The following is a 13,727-nucleotide window of genomic DNA, read 5'->3' as shown; positions in this document are numbered from 1 at the left end:
CCACCCAACTACTGCCGCCGGTGTTCCCCACAACCCCCGCACCTTTAAATTGAAAGATGGTAGGAGGAATGCCCACTACCTCCCATCGCTGCGGTCCACGTCCCCCCACATTTCCGTACCTTTAAATTGAAAGACAGCAGTGCATCCCAGGTTGTACCAGGAAGGAGAAAGTCCACCATTTTGAAGCGGCAGGTCTGCCGGCTAGAGGGAATGGGCATTTCTCTGGCCATCCTTAAATTCCAAGTTACAGTGGGAGAGGGATATTTATTGCCGGTGGCACAAGGGAGTGGCCATCCCTCTTGCCGTCTTTCAATTTAAAGGTATGGGGGCATGACAGGGAGTGAGCTTCCCTTATGCCGACTTTCAATTTAAAGGTATGGGGAGAAGGGAGGGGCGGTGGACCCTAGCAGTGGCAGCAAGAGGGAGTGAGCATACTTCCTGCCAATCTTGAACAGGGTGTTGGGGGAAGGGGTCCAGTCAGTGAGTGTGTTGGCAGGAGAGGGAGACTTTTCTTTCTGCTCTTCTCTCTGCTAGTTAATCAGTGAAGGCACTGGGACTCAGATTTTCAGAAAGCGTTTGACAAGGTTCCACATGAACGACTACTTCAGAAAATTGTGAGCCATGGAATCGAGGTTGAAATACTCACGTGGATTAAAAACTGGCTGGAGCATAGGAAACAGAGAGGTAAATAGACAATACTCAGGCTGGAAGAGCATTACCAGTGGTGTGCCGCAGGGATCGGTGCTTGGACCCGTGCTCTTCAACATCTTTATAAACGATCTGGACATTGGTACGATGAGTGAGGTGATTAAATTTGCGGACGATACGAAGTTACTCAGAGTAGTGAAGACACAGGGGGATTGCGAAGATCATGCTCGAGGAATGGGCATCAACATGGCAGATGAGGTTCAACGTGGATAAGTGTAAAGTGATGCATGTAGGTAACAAAAATCTTATGCACGAATACAGGATGGACTTGGAGAGACCTCCCAGGAAAGAAACTTGGGAGTTATGATCGACAAGTCAATGAAGTCGTCCATGTAATGTGCGGCAGCAGTGAAAAGGGCGAACAGAATGCTAGGAATGATAAAGAAGGGGATCACGAACAGGTTGGAGAAGATTATCATGCCGCTGTACCGGGCCATGGTGCGCTCTCACCTGGAGTACTGCATCCAGCACTGGTCGCTGTACATGAAGAAGGACACAGTACTACTCAAAAGGGTTCAGAGAAGAGCGACTAAGATGGTTAAGGGGCTGGAGGAGTTGCCGTACAGTGAAAGATTAGAGATTGAGGAGAGGACATGAGGAGATTGAGAGAGAGGACATGATCAAAATATTCAAGGTACTGAAGGGAATACTTAGTAGATAAGGACAGGTTGTTCACCCTCTCCAAGGTAGGGAGAACGAGAGGGCACACTCTAAAATTGAAAGGGAATAGATTCCGTACAAACGTAAGGAAGTTCTTCTTCACCCAGAGAGTGGTAGAAAACTGGAACGCTCTTCTGGAGTCTGTCATAGGGAAAACACCTTCCAGGGATTCAAGACAAAGTTAGACAAGTTCCTGGTGAACCAGAACGTATGCAGGTAGGGCTAGTCTCAGTTAGGGCGCTGGTGTTTGACCAGAGGGTCGCCACGTGAGCGGACTGCTGGGCACGATGGACCACTGGTCTCACCCAGCAGTGGCAATTCTTATGTTCTTATGAGACGATGGTGAATGAGTTAACAGAAGACAAAAAAAACCAGAACCTGGGACCAACATGATATGAATAATATGAATAATAAAATGACCAGACAACAAAAAGGAAGAAAAAATAATTTTATTTTCTATTTTGTGATTACAATATGTCAGATTTGAAATGTGCATCCTGCCAGAGCTGGTGTTAGACAGCAACCTTGAGCTATGACCCAACAAGAGGAAGTCTTTTTTATTTTGTTTACACATGCTTTCCCCAACACTCTCCCTTCTTGCACCATGAATTTCATCTCCATTATTATAAACTAGTGTTTAAGCCCGCTACATTAACGGGTGCTAGAATATATGTCTGTTTGTTTTTCTTTCTGTCTCCCTGCCCCTGTCTCTTTCTTCCTTTCTTTCTGTCTCTCTCCCTCCTGCTGTCTTTCTTTTTGTCTGTCTCTCTCTCTGGCCCCCTTTGTCTGTCTGTCTCTCTACCTTCCCACTGTCTTTCGTTCTGCTGCGCTGCCTGCCTGTCTTTCTGTCTCTCTCTCTGTGGCCCCCTACCTGCCTGCCTTTCTCCATGGCCCCATTCTGTCTCCCCCCCCCTACAAAGCAAACCAAGATTGCTCCCTGCCCCCCGCACACCTCTCCCCCACCCCAACTTCCCTGTGCAGCAGCATTTCCCTCCTCCCCCCACTTTCCTGTGCAGCAACAGCAGCATTCCTACATTCCCTCCCTCTCCATTTCCCTGTGTATCAGCAGCAGCATTTCCCTCCCCCTCCATTTCCACCCCACTTGTCTGTGCATCAGCATGTTTGTTTTTTGCTGGCTCCCGTACCCTTTCCAATCCCCACCTGCGTCGCACGACACCCTCCTTTGCCACCACCATTGACATGCCTGCATGCGCTGGAAGCCTGATGACGTCGGAAGCCGGAGCGCATGCAGTAAATTTCACCCTGAGTGCAGCGGCGGCCACTGCAGTCGACAATCGGGGTGGCAAGGACGTGGCTCAGGAGACTGGGAAGATGTTGCGGGCAGCAGCGGGAGCCTCCTCCTGCAGGCGCTCGTGTCTCAGGGGTCTGGCTCATCTCAGCAGGGAGAGAGCTTGCCTGCGATTACTCGCAGCAGCAGTTGGTGAGTGACGTCGGAAGCCGGTGCGTGTGCAGCAAGTTTCACCCTGAGCACAGTGGCGGCCACTGCGGTCGGCAATCGGGGTGGCAAGGACGCGGCTCAGGAGACTGGGATGGTGTTGCGGGCGGCGGTGGGGGCCTCCTCCTGCAGGCGCTCATGTCTCAGGGGTTCAGCTCATCTCGGCAGGGAGAGAGCTTGCCTGCGCTTCCTCGCAGCAGCAGTTGGTGAGGGAGGGCGGGAGGAGGGGAGTGGCCAGAGTGTTCCCTGCCGCCAGGTTCTAAAATGGAACATGGCCATGGATCACACACCACAGCGGCAGGGAACACGAAACCCTAAGTGCGCATGCGCGTTTAGAGTTTTATTATATAGGATTCTACTTCAAAACCTAGTAACAGTATTAGCTTTCTTCATGGAACGTCTTGATACTGGTTGCTATGTAAACTTTTGATTAGTTATAGTTATAGAGAAAACAATACCTGTTACCTTGGGACAGAGGCACTCTGTGGCCAACTGTAAAAATACATCCCTTGCAATTTGTTGACAGTGGCATCTAATGGCTAAATGTTCATAACACATTTTTTTTACTATTATTATTCCAATTCAAAAGAATGCTTTGAAACTGCTGCATTCAAAAGTGTCTCTCCACACTCACCTCCCAAGCATAGAGATATACACATCCAAGTCTTCTGCACATGCAGATACAGAAATACTATGCCCCCTCTCCCTCTTCCTCTCACCTGCCCTCCCCAGTTGGGTCTCTCTCAACAGTTTCTCCGCCCCACCCAATTGGCAGGAGAGGGAGGCATCCAACCATCCAGGGAAGAGAGAGACCCATCTAAGGAGAAACAGAGGGAGAGTAAAATATGAAGTAATTTATTACCTATACTCTGCATACTTCCCCCAATTGTTTTCTTCACATAGGTGAATTCTTAACAAGCTCCATGTGCCCGAAAGTAAAATTCAGCAGAATATAACCTGTAAGTTAGTAGTTCTACAGGGCAACTAATCCTCCCACCTCCTGAACAAACATTGTTTTCATTTACTTAAGTTATGAAATACAGGGAAATAAAAAAAATTCCTGATCAATGAACCATATAATGCACCAAACTGTATCTACAACAGTAAATCTTTTTCTAGCCATTTAATAAACGGAAAAATTTGACATTTTATCATAAATTTTAATAATCTATAAATAAATCTGCTAGCAGCTAGAGCAGTGTTCTTAAACCTTTTTATACCCGTGGACCGGCAGCAAAAAAAGAATTATTTTGTGGACCGGCAAACTACTAGGACTAAAATTTAAAAACCCCGTTTCCGCCCCATCTCCGCGAGCTTGGTCCCCACAAATCATCTGATCCCATCCACACAAGCCTGTTATGATTTTATATTGAATGTATTTTATTAAAGTATAAAAAGAAACAATATTCTGTACAATTGTCATTTTATAAATACAAATAATTCAGAGCAAGGATCAACAAAACCCCTGTCTCCCCTCCCCTTCACATATATCCCCTCTACTATCAAGAAAACTGAACAAGCCAAATTATTACAAAATGCTACAAAGAAATATCATGCTAACAGAATACTGCAGTCACACATGACGGGAATAGTTTTAGGGGAGTGCAACTAGGGCAACTGCCCCCTGGTCAGAGAGCGCCCTAAGCCAGCTGGAAGCTAAAGAAGCACTGCCTGGGTTTTGTAGTCCCCAGTTATGTCTAACAGCAGCTCTAGCAGGATATATATTTCAAATCTGATATATTCTAATCACAAAATAGAAATAAAATTATTTTTTTCTACCTTTTGTCGTCTCTGGTTTCTGCTTTCAATCTTCTTTTCACTCTCTTCCTTCCAGCGTCTGCCCTCTCTGTCTCTTCAATCCAGCATCTGCCCCTTCCATCCACTATCTGTCCTCTCCCCCTTCCATATGGTATCTGTCTTCTTTCTATGCCCCTCTCCCCTTTCCATTCAGCTTGTGCCCCCTCTCTCCTTTTTACATGATTCATTCCAGCTTCACTGCTCTCTTCATTTTTATCTCTCCTACACCAGGTCTATCATCATTGTCCCTCTCTCACTTATTTTTCTGCTGACCCCTTCCTATCATCAATCTTTCTACTTTCTCATGCTTGTGTCTCCCCTTTCCCTCCTCTAATCTCTCTGCCAGCTGTTTCCTTCCCTTTTTCATTCTCCCTTCCCTCCTCCTCCTGTCCAACAGTAACTCTCTTCCCTTCCTCCCCTCCCAGCAGCATCTCTCCTTCTCCCTCTCCAGTAGCAGCTGTCCCTTTTTTCCCTTGCCCACAAGCTTCCCTCCAAGTCCAGTAGCAGCTGTCCCTTTTTTCCTTTGCCCAGCAGCTTCCCAGACTCCTTGCCCTCCTCTCCTCCCAGCAGCATCTCTCCTTTTCCTTCCCTCCAGGTCCAGTAGCAGCTGTCCCTTTTTTTCCCTTGCCCAGCAGCTTCCCAGACTCCTTTCCCTCCTCCCCTCCCAGCAGCATCTCTCCTTCTCCCTCTCCAGTAGCAGCTGTCCCTTTTTTTCCCTTGCCCAGCAGCTTCCCAGATTCCTTTCCCTTCCCTCCCTCCTAGCAGCATCTTTCCTTCTCCCTCTCCAGTAGCAGCTGTCCCTGTTTCCCCTTGCCCAGCAGCTTCCCAGACTCCAATAGTGGTTTTCTCCCTCCCAGCAACTCTCTTTACTTCTCAGCGCAGTGATTCAGGAAGGCAGCCTCGGGTCCTTTGTTGGGTTGCGCCGCCTCTGAGGAAAGAGGAAGTTGCATCATCAAAGGCAGCCGCGACTCAGCAAAAGCCCCGAGGCTGCCTTCGTGAATCGCTGCGCTGGGAAGTAAAGGAGAGCTGCAGAGAGGGGAGAAAGCCACTGTCGGAGGCTCCCCAAGATCTCTCCAGCCCAGCGCAGACTTCAGATGTTGATCTTGTCGGCCCTGCGCGGACCAGCAGGAAATTGAAGGGAGTCAATCTTGCCGGCACTGCACGTACCGGCAAAAATTTCCTGCGGACCGGCGGTTGAAGAACTGTGAGCTAGAGAATAACACAAAACTACCAGCTGTCATAGTCCTATTTATTGAAGACTCTTCACAGAATAAAAGTGACCACCACTTTTGTAACTGTCAGGACAGCTGAGATGAAATTGACAAAACAAACCCACATACCACACAAACAAATTACGTATGGTCATATAAAAAAATTTGATTCTAGAAAACCTCAGTCATCCTTCAGCGACAAGCAGACATATCTTTGGTCCATTTTAGCTGCTTGCAGCTGACCGTTGTGGCTGCAACAGCTGGGCTGACGCAAGTGGGATATAAAGCAAGGTGGGGGACAGATTTACATTGAGAAAATTTTCTGTTCAAAATTATAACCTTTGCCTCAATGCTGCTTAGTCCTAATTTTGTTGTTGCTGCCAATTTGGGGGTTGTTAAAATATTATTTGCTGTTTATGCTGCACAGCTTTCAGTTTATAAAAAAAAAAAAACTTATAATAAACCAATTTATGGAACCATAGCCAAAAAAGCTAAATCCAATTAACCAGGAAACCCAAATGAGGAAAATGTAAAGCCAAAAACAAATTACTAAGTTACATTCATTGATGACTATGCTGTTTAGTTTCTCAAACAGGAAGCTGCTTACATACAGACTAATGCACAAATAGCCAACAAAGCGTATCCAGCCATTAAAAGTTCTGATGACTTATCAGAACTTTAACAGTAAGAGCCTGTATTTAACAGTTTAACTTTTTATTTTCTTTGGATTAACTCGTACATCAGGTTGACAGATATGATATACAGCAAAATTAAGAAAATAAGAAACAGCCTGTTAATTATGATTATATACAATCACAGCTGTAAATGATATTTTCCAGAAGGAAGGCACCAACTTTTCAAGTAGAATACTGTGCAGTAATAGCAATGTTAGCTCACTTGGGTATGTGGAAATAAGAATCAACCACACAGATTTAGGTCATACCTTTTTCTTGGACTAACTTTACAACTTCGTGGTTGACTTATGTCCAAAAAAAAATCTTGAAACATTTTTCAGACAAATTATCTGCAATCTTCCCTCTCAAAGAGTAGACACATCATTCTCATTATTTCATTAGCTTAAAAAAAGAACCCGAATTAGCAGAAACTGACAGTCGTTCAAGCTTTTCCAAGAAAACCCCCCAGAGACGCACTATACAGTACATTGCAGCTCTACTAAAGAGGTACAAAGGAAGAAAGCTGTGATTTTAAATTATTTTTAATCTAATTTTTATTGTTTCCATAAAGCTTTCACATGACAAATTTAGATCATCACGACAAATATAAAAACAAACACAATCAAACCGAGTAAGTTTGAGCTGGGCACAGAAAGTGAAGATCTCATTTGTCTTCTCTTTGTTCACCCTACTCATTGCCTAAATGTATATGGGCTACGACTGCCAAATGAATCTACACTATTTCCTTTGCTTTGTTTTTGATATTGAAGCGTTCACAAACCCCCTCCGCACAGAACAGCAACCTAGAGGGAACCAGATTTCACATACAAAATCCAATACTTTTGATACGGAACATAACATATGAAAAAACACCACGATCGGAGAAGATTTTAAAAGCGCATGAAGTTTTATCATTATACAAGTTCCAGCAGGAAATCCTGTTCTGCAGAAACCGAGAAGGGGCTGAAGCTCAATCACTTAAGTTTACATAACAGAGGAAGCTTTCTACCTTCCCCAAGCTCTGCGGAATTAGCTCCTAGGCTGCCCGACACTGGCACGGCCGCGGCCCGGGCTGCCCCCGCAGCTACACCAGCCAAAGGCGGCTCCACTGCAGTTAACTCAGAAAGAGGAAACGGACGGACGGACGGGCGGGGGGGGGGGAGGAATGAGAGGAGAGAAACAGCAGGGCAATGAAATAAAGAAAGCCGGCCTCGCTTCACGCTCGGCACCGGACACAACTCACCGAACCTGTCCCCGCCAGAGGAGAGTGAGCGCCCCGGCGGCGGGCCCAGGAGAGCCTGCGCTCTGCACGTACTGTAGGCAGCCCTCCCCCCCCCAGGCTCCGAGCCTCTCTTCACGCTTCCGGCTGCTTCCCGGAGGTCTGTTGGTCGCTGGCTCCGTTTCGCTTGCTGGAGGCAGGCGAGCGGGGGAGGGCAGCCAGCAGACCAAACGCGACGTCACGTGCTAGCTGGCGCAACGCTCCTCCCACCTCGCCGACGCCACTGCGCTCGTTACCGCCCACCTCCGCTGCGTGCTGTGTCGGTTAAACGTGCAGGCGCAGCTGGCGGAAAGAATACGGAAACGTCGCAGGTCATGCAGGAAGGGACGGCCTTAGTGGAGGAAAGGACGGACTTATTACAGAGACAGACGATGGGGTACCCAGCACGGTGCCTGAAGGTTACGGAACCTGTCTTCCGACAGGTTTTAGGCTCTGAGATCTGAAGCCGAGTACTGTCCTGCTGCCGAGACTGAGAAATTGTTCATTTAAAGATATTTAATGTTGTCATCTAGCGCGCTGCTAGGGAGGACGCCATCTCTTAACTAAGGAAGCCCAAGCTTAAACAATGAGAAAACAGGGGACTCTGGAGAACTGACAAATCCACAATAATAACGAGCAGAGCACCAAGCAGAGAGAGCGTGAACTCACAGGCCTTAAGCATGCACAGATGCTCAAGGCCCAGCAAGAAGAGGAGGCCGATCTTCAGGCACCGGCACCAACGCACAGGATATGCCGAGGCCAAGATGAAAGTAGGAAGTGGGTCTGGGAGACTTCAGATTGCAGCGGGGGGGGGGGGGGGAGGGTGCCTGATCTCGGGGGGGGGGGGGGCTCGTAAATCGAGGCACGCTCGGTTTCCGAGGTGCCGTTTTTGCGAATGTTATGCTCGTCTTGCAAAACACTTGCAAACCGGTGCACTCGTAAATCGAGGTACCACTGTATACAATGTTTACTCTGGGAAGGGAGGAGGGATAAATTATCACTCTGGAAAAATGATCATACAGATTTACTTGAGCTTTGGCGCTATTTCCAAGTTTTATCCCATGGCCGTAGAATTTCAGCAACTATTTGATTAGCCAAAAGTGGACTTGAGTGGCTCAAGTTACCAAGTGAATAGTCCTCCCTAGCAAAGGAGGAGGGATGCTAAAACATTTGCAGGATTGCAGGGTAGACATGGTTTTAAAGAAGCAGTTTGAAATCCTTTCTTTGGGCATTAAAGCAGCAGCAGCAGCCTTGTTTGCTGCAGCAGCAGCAGCCTTGTTTGCTGCATCGGCCTGTCAAAGAAGACTGAGACGAGTTCCCTCGGCGGAAGAGGATGCCTGCCCCCAGCTGGTGCTGGAAGGGGTGGATTATGTGGTGGATGCCTTGTATGACCCTATTAGGATCCTAGGCACAGTCTCGGCATATGTCTGTTCACAAGATGCTCTGGATTAGGCATTGGGCTGGTGACTCGGCTTCTAAAGCGATCTTAAGCAGACTGCCTTTCAAAGGACAAATGCTTTTTTGAAAAGGCCTGGAACTCGTGGCCAGCATAGCAGACCACTGTCCCAAGTCCCTACCAGATAGCAGACCCTGCCATCTGAAAAGGTTCAGGTTCCAATACAGCCTCGCCCAAACTCTGTCATCTTTGGTACAGATGCATCTGGGGGCACCTCCTTCGAAAGAACAGACTATTTGCATGTCCAAAGAGATGTCCATTTATTATGAGTGCTGCATACATATTTATAGCATTTTACATGGGTCAGTTTTTTCAGCATATGACTGTAGGAAAGACCATATTTGGTAACAGGATACATAAAAGCAGCTAGAAAGAAGTAGCAAACATAAGGGGGGGGAGGTTAGTGGGAAGTTTCCATAATACTGTCTTTTGTCTAAGGTCTAGCAATGTTTCATATCTCTCTAAAGCACAGGATGTGGATATCAGTACACGAGTAGGAATGATCTTGGTAAAACTAGTCAGCTACAGAATAGAATAAGGACACAGAACTCAGAACACAAAGAGAAAGGACTTGTGGCCTCTTGGCAAATACAAACTGTTTTAGCAGTGTTCTATATGTTACACAAGCAGGAATGGAATAGATTTACAAGGAATAGACTTACAAGAAGTATATGCCCCTTCAATCCCCTCTTACGTCATGAAAATTACATCATAAGTGAACAGCATCAGGTTGGAGGGAGAGATATTACAGATATGTCTCTCGAGGAGGGGGCTTAGGAGCAGTAATACGAGCAATACAACACATAAGCAATCAAAAGGACAAAAGCAACATGGGTACAAATAATAATAGAGATTATAACAATAATAAGGTCTTTAACCCATTCTTGCATCCAGCTAAAGTACTGGTCCCAAGGATTAGATAAACCAGAGTTACGTTTGAGCTCAGCAGAGAGGTCCTCTAATTTCGGAATGGCCATAGTAACCTTACCCGTAGGACCTGTATTGTCAGGAATAAAGGTGCAACAAGAGAAAGTACTGGGGATAATTTTACAGACACCCCCCTTCTCAGCAAGGATCATATCCAGGGCCATGTGGCTAAGCAGAGATTTACCATTTTGGTCCACTCTTCTGAGAACTTTCCAGTTTATAAGCCCAGTCAGTGCCAGTGTTCCACCCTACCGCTCCCCAGAATGCACACTTATCTCCCCAATGTGAGTCAGTAACACATATGTATATTGTGTACATATGTATATATGTATATGTCTTTAGTTTTAGGAATATCACAGAACCAGTCACACTGCCATGCGGCATCAATTGTTGAGCAGTCCCTAATATCACAGTAGTCAAAGGAGAAGGTGGCCACTTGCACACTGCTGGAATTATACCAAAAGGTGGTATGCTGTCTATCTTTCTGGATTCTTACTGAGGGGCAGCCCCCTGTGGGAGGAAAAGTTCCAGCTTGACGTCGCGTTTGCAGAGTTGCCTGGGGTGTTGTTTACAGATGAGTACGGGCAGAAAGTTTTGTGGACCCAGGACACATCATCCCTGTAGACACAGTTGGCGATGATCCATACAGGAAGAAAAACTAGCAGTAACACTGCTAGAAGAAGAATGATAAAGTTGGTGGAATGCTGCGGCGAGATCATCGTGCTGTTCCATTGGAGGGGGTGAGGTCTGCGCAGGGACGGCTTGCTTCTGGGTTTTAGGTTAACCACTAAAACAGCAAACTGTAGAAGACAGAAAGTAAGGCTGCTTGGAAAAACTCCACAATGTAGAATGCCCCTACTCTTAGGGTTAAATCACCAATCTGTAGAACTTCTTCTTTGTAGTTCAAATAAACAATCAACAACTGATGAATTATTTACTTATCCTTTATTGTTGTAAACTTTGCTTGCCCCAACAATTGTATGCCCGACGGGACCCGTTTCAGCCAAACAGGCTTGTTCAAGGGTTCCAACAGGGAGCACTGTACAATATAAATATAAGAGAAACTTTAATATAAATTGTAAATTATCACCCTAAAACTGCATAATAGCTTGTACAATAAACAAATTATATGTATAAATGAACCATCACAAAACAATTAAAAATAAATAAACTCCAAAATAAAGAAATTTTTATCTGATTTTGGACTTTTATAGAAATCATACACCCCCAACATTCTACTATTTGTTTAAAGATCAATAACAACCAAAGTTCATATAATGATCATCAAATAATCAATTCATCATAAAATAGTCACTTAAACCTTAAAGCTAATCACATGATAAAAACAATTGATTCAAATAGACATTAAAGTTTTATTATAAAGAAAGTGAATAAGAGAAAACCACTAATAATTGAATGGATATTTTGATTATATACCTCATATTAAGAACCATGCTAATAAAAACCATGCTGGTACATAACAATTATATCATTCTCACCAATAAACTTATCAGATCATACAAAATTTATTAACACCTAGAAATACCATAATCAAATGATTTAATTTCATTTAAAATTTTTTAAATAAATATTCGCTGAAAATTCAGAGAGTTTATTAATTTACTAGTGTTTAAGCCCGTTACATTAACGGGTGCTAGAATAGATGTTTGTCTGTCTTTCTCCTGCCCCCCTGCATTTTTGAAGATTCCCCATTTCCACATGGAAAAAGCTCGGTTGTGGCAGTGAGAATTCTTGGTGTCTTTGCATTTGACAGAGTCCTATCTTCATATTCCCATCTTACTGGGGCACAGGAAGTATCTGAGATTTCATGTTCTCCAGCAGTATTTCCAGTTTGTAGCCCATCCCTTCAGATTGGCAATGACTCCCTGCACTTTCACCAATGTAATGGTAATAGTGGCTACTCATCTCCAAAGAATGGGGGTACACGAATACCCCTATCTGGACAAGTGGCTCATGAGAGCTTCGTCCCTAATGGAGTGTGAACAAGCAGTATGAATGGTTGTGGCTTTCCTGCAATGGCTGGGCTGGATTGTCAACTTCAAGAAGAGCCACCTGGAACCAACTTGAATATCTTGGAATTCTATTCAACATGGCACAGGGCCACATTTTTCTTCCCGAGCCATGCAAACAAAAGCTCGGAAACAAATCTTGGATATATTGGTTTTTCCGACATCCATGGCCTGCTCAATGGCAGTATCTTGGGAGGTTGTTCCCTTGGCCTAGGCGCACGTGCAGCCCCTCCAGGAGTCTCTCCTGTCTCAGTGGTCTCTTCAGAAGCAGCTCCCTTGGTCAGGAACAAGGAGGAGCAGCTTACGCTAGTGGCTTCAAGATGCTTCCATGTTGAAGAGCATCCCTCTCCGGATCATAGAGTGGACAACTCTCATGATCGATGCAAGCCTTTTCAGTTGGGGAGCCTATTGTGGAGACCGCTCCATCCAGGACCAGTGGACTAAATGTCATAAGGGGTGGTCCATTAACCATCTAGAGCAGTGTTTTTCAACCTTTTTACACCCGTGGACCGGCAGAAATAAAAGAATTATTTTTTGGACTGGCAAACTACTAGGACTAAAATTTAAAAACCCCGTTTCCGCCCCATCTTCGCGAGCTCGGTCCCTGAAAAATCATCTGATCCCATCCGCACAAGCCTCAGTTATGATTTTATATTGAATGCATTTTATTAAAGTATAAAAAAGAAAATATTCTGTACTATTGTCATTTTATACATACAAATAATACAGAGCAAGGATCGACAAAACTCCTGTCTCCCCTTCACATATATCCCCTCTACTATCAAGAAAACTGAACAAGCCCAAATTATTACAGAATGCTACACAGAAATATCATGCTAATAGAATACTGCAGTCACACATGACAGGAATAGTGTTAGGGGAGTGCAACTAGGGCAATTGTCCCCTGGTCAGAGAGCACCCTAAGCCAGCTGGAAGCTAAAGAAGCACTGCCTGGGCTTTGCAGTCCCCAGTTATGTCTAACAGCAGCTCTAGCAGGATATATATTTCAAATCTGATATATTCTAATCACAAAATAGAAATAAAATTATTTTTTTCTACCTTTTGTCATCTCTGGTTTCTGCTTTCATCTTCTTTTCACTCTCTTCCTTCCAGAGTCTGCCCTCTCTGTCTCTTCAATCCAGCATCTGCCCCTTCCATCCACTGTCTGCCCTCTCCCCCTTCCATATGGTATCTGTCTTATTTCTATGCCACACTCCCCTTTCCATCCAGCTTGTTCCCCCTCTTTCCTTTTTACATGATTCATTCCAGCTTCACTGCTCTCTTCATTTTTAACTCTCCTATACCAGATCTAGCATCGTTGTTCCTCTCTGCTTATTTCTCTGCTAACCCCTTCCCATCAATCTCTCTACTTTCTCATGCCTGTCTCTCCCCTTCCCCTCCTCTAATCTCCCTGCCAGCTATTTCCTTCCTTTTTTACTTCTCCCTTCCCTCCTCCTGTCCAGCAGTAACTCTCTTCCTTTCCTCCCCTCCCAGCAGCATCTCTCCTCCTTCCCTCCAGGTCCAGTAGCAGCTGTCCCTTTTTTTCCCTT

The 13,727-nt window shown here is 45.3% G+C and overlaps 2 protein-coding genes across 7 annotated transcripts in view; one reads left to right on the top strand and one right to left on the bottom strand.

The window, feature by feature from the left end:
• The window catches only part of SUSD6 (sushi domain containing 6), a 154,235-nt gene extending 146,201 nt beyond the window's left edge, over nucleotides 1-8,034 (bottom strand). For all 6 annotated transcript variants that reach the window (XR_004540142.1, XR_004540143.1, XR_004540145.1 and 3 more), the window contains exon 1: nucleotides 7,750-8,034. The gene's annotated coding sequence lies outside the window, so the exon portion shown is untranslated. The remainder of the gene's footprint in view (nucleotides 1-7,749) is intronic.
• Nucleotides 8,035-8,095: 61 nt separating this feature from the next.
• Nucleotides 8,096-13,727, top strand: part of CCDC177 (coiled-coil domain containing 177) — a 64,042-nt gene continuing 58,410 nt past the window's right edge. Inside the window, exon 1 of the mRNA XM_033952355.1 lies at nucleotides 8,096-8,534. The gene's annotated coding sequence lies outside the window, so the exon portion shown is untranslated. The remainder of the gene's footprint in view (nucleotides 8,535-13,727) is intronic.

The sequence above is a fragment of the Geotrypetes seraphini genome, chromosome 7 (genome assembly GCF_902459505.1).
Source record: "Geotrypetes seraphini chromosome 7, aGeoSer1.1, whole genome shotgun sequence".
Lineage (NCBI taxonomy): Eukaryota > Metazoa > Chordata > Amphibia > Gymnophiona > Dermophiidae > Geotrypetes > Geotrypetes seraphini.
Note: the sequence above shows the minus strand (reverse complement) of the source record. Positions and strands in the feature narration are given on the sequence as shown.